The sequence below is a fragment of the Montipora capricornis genome, unplaced genomic scaffold (assembly GCF_036669925.1).
Source record: "Montipora capricornis isolate CH-2021 unplaced genomic scaffold, ASM3666992v2 scaffold_66, whole genome shotgun sequence".
Lineage (NCBI taxonomy): Eukaryota > Metazoa > Cnidaria > Anthozoa > Scleractinia > Acroporidae > Montipora > Montipora capricornis.
This window is the reverse complement of record NW_027180260.1, coordinates 17440-20487: the sequence shown is the minus strand read 5'-3', so window position 1 is coordinate 20487 and position 3048 is coordinate 17440.

Sequence of the window (3048 nt, the reverse complement as noted above, 5' to 3'; positions counted from 1 at the left end):
GGTGTATAAGTCCAACCACAGTGTGGGTGTATAAGTCCAACCACAGTGTGGGTGTATAAGTCCAACCACAGTGTGGGTGTATAAGTCCAACCACAGTGTGGGTGTATAAGTCCAACCACAGTGTGGGTGTATAAGTCCAACCACAGTGTGGGTGTATAAGTCCAACCACAGTGTGGGTGTATAAGTCCAACCACAGTGTGGGTGTATAAGTCCAACCACAGTGTGGGTGTATAAGTCCAACCACAGTGTGGGTGTATAAGTCCAACCACAGTGTGGGTGTATAAGTCCAACCACAGTGTGGGTGTATAAGTCCAACCACAGTGTGGGTGTATAAGTCCAACCACAGTGTGGGTGTATAAGTCCAACCACAGTGTGGGTGTATAAGTCCAACCACAGTGTGGGTGTATAAGTCCAACCACAGTGTGGGTGTATAAGTCCAACCACAGTGTGGGTGTATAAGTCCAACCACAGTGTGGGTGTATAAGTCCAACCACAGTGTGGGTGTATAAGTCCAACCACAGTGTGGGTGTATAAGTCCAACCACAGTGTGGGTGTATAAGTCCAACCACAGTGTGGGTGTATAAGTCCAACCACAGTGTGGGTGTATAAGTCCAACCACAGTGTGGGTGTATAAGTCCAACCACAGTGTGGGTGTATAAGTCCAACCACAGTGTGGGTGTATAAGTCCAACCACAGTGTGGGTGTATAAGTCCAACCACAGTGTGGGTGTATAAGTCCAACCACAGTGTGGGTGTATAAGTCCAACCACAGTGTGGGTGTATAAGTCCAACCACAGTGTGGGTGTATAAGTCCAACCACAGTGTGGGTGTATAAGTCCAACCACAGTGTGGGTGTATAAGTCCAACCACAGTGTGGGTGTATAAGTCCAACCACAGTGTGGGTGTATAAGTCCAACCACAGTGTGGGTGTATAAGTCCAACCACAGTGTGGGTGTATAAGTCCAACCACAGTGTGGGTGTATAAGTCCAACCACAGTGTGGGTGTATAAGTCCAACCACAGTGTGGGTGTATAAGTCCAACCACAGTGTGGGTGTATAAGTCCAACCACAGTGTGGGTGTATAAGTCCAACCACAGTGTGGGTGTATAAGTCCAACCACAGTGTGGGTGTATAAGTCCAACCACAGTGTGGGTGTATAAGTCCAACCACAGTGTGGGTGTATAAGTCCAACCACAGTGTGGGTGTATAAGTCCAACCACAGTGTGGGTGTATAAGTCCAACCACAGTGTGGGTGTATAAGTCCAACCACAGTGTGGGTGTATAAGTCCAACCACAGTGTGGGTGTATAAGTCCAACCACAGTGTGGGTGTATAAGTCCAACCACAGTGTGGGTGTATAAGTCCAACCACAGTGTGGGTGTATAAGTCCAACCACAGTGTGGGTGTATAAGTCCAACCACAGTGTGGGTGTATAAGTCCAACCACAGTGTGGGTGTATAAGTCCAACCACAGTGTGGGTGTATAAGTCCAACCACAGTGTGGGTGTATAAGTCCAACCACAGTGTGGGTGTATAAGTCCAACCACAGTGTGGGTGTATAAGTCCAACCACAGTGTGGGTGTATAAGTCCAACCACAGTGTGGGTGTATAAGTCCAACCACAGTGTGGGTGTATAAGTCCAACCACAGTGTGGGTGTATAAGTCCAACCACAGTGTGGGTGTATAAGTCCAACCACAGTGTGGGTGTATAAGTCCAACCACAGTGTGGGTGTATAAGTCCAACCACAGTGTGGGTGTATAAGTCCAACCACAGTGTGGGTGTATAAGTCCAACCACAGTGTGGGTGTATAAGTCCAACCACAGTGTGGGTGTATAAGTCCAACCACAGTGTGGGTGTATAAGTCCAACCACAGTGTGGGTGTATAAGTCCAACCACAGTGTGGGTGTATAAGTCCAACCACAGTGTGGGTGTATAAGTCCAACCACAGTGTGGGTGTATAAGTCCAACCACAGTGTGGGTGTATAAGTCCAACCACAGTGTGGGTGTATAAGTCCAACCACAGTGTGGGTGTATAAGTCCAACCACAGTGTGGGTGTATAAGTCCAACCACAGTGTGGGTGTATAAGTCCAACCACAGTGTGGGTGTATAAGTCCAACCACAGTGTGGGTGTATAAGTCCAACCACAGTGTGGGTGTATAAGTCCAACCACAGTGTGGGTGTATAAGTCCAACCACAGTGTGGGTGTATAAGTCCAACCACAGTGTGGGTGTATAAGTCCAACCACAGTGTGGGTGTATAAGTCCAACCACAGTGTGGGTGTATAAGTCCAACCACAGTGTGGGTGTATAAGTCCAACCACAGTGTGGGTGTATAAGTCCAACCACAGTGTGGGTGTATAAGTCCAACCACAGTGTGGGTGTATAAGTCCAACCACAGTGTGGGTGTATAAGTCCAACCACAGTGTGGGTGTATAAGTCCAACCACAGTGTGGGTGTATAAGTCCAACCACAGTGTGGGTGTATAAGTCCAACCACAGTGTGGGTGTATAAGTCCAACCACAGTGTGGGTGTATAAGTCCAACCACAGTGTGGGTGTATAAGTCCAACCACAGTGTGGGTGTATAAGTCCAACCACAGTGTGGGTGTATAAGTCCAACCACAGTGTGGGTGTATAAGTCCAACCACAGTGTGGGTGTATAAGTCCAACCACAGTGTGGGTGTATAAGTCCAACCACAGTGTGGGTGTATAAGTCCAACCACAGTGTGGGTGTATAAGTCCAACCACAGTGTGGGTGTATAAGTCCAACCACAGTGTGGGTGTATAAGTCCAACCACAGTGTGGGTGTATAAGTCCAACCACAGTGTGGGTGTATAAGTCCAACCACAGTGTGGGTGTATAAGTCCAACCACAGTGTGGGTGTATAAGTCCAACCACAGTGTGGGTGTATAAGTCCAACCACAGTGTGGGTGTATAAGTCCAACCACAGTGTGGGTGTATAAGTCCAACCACAGTGTGGGTGTATAAGTCCAACCACAGTGTGGGTGTATAAGTCCAACCACAGTGTGGGTGTATAAGTCCAACCACAGTG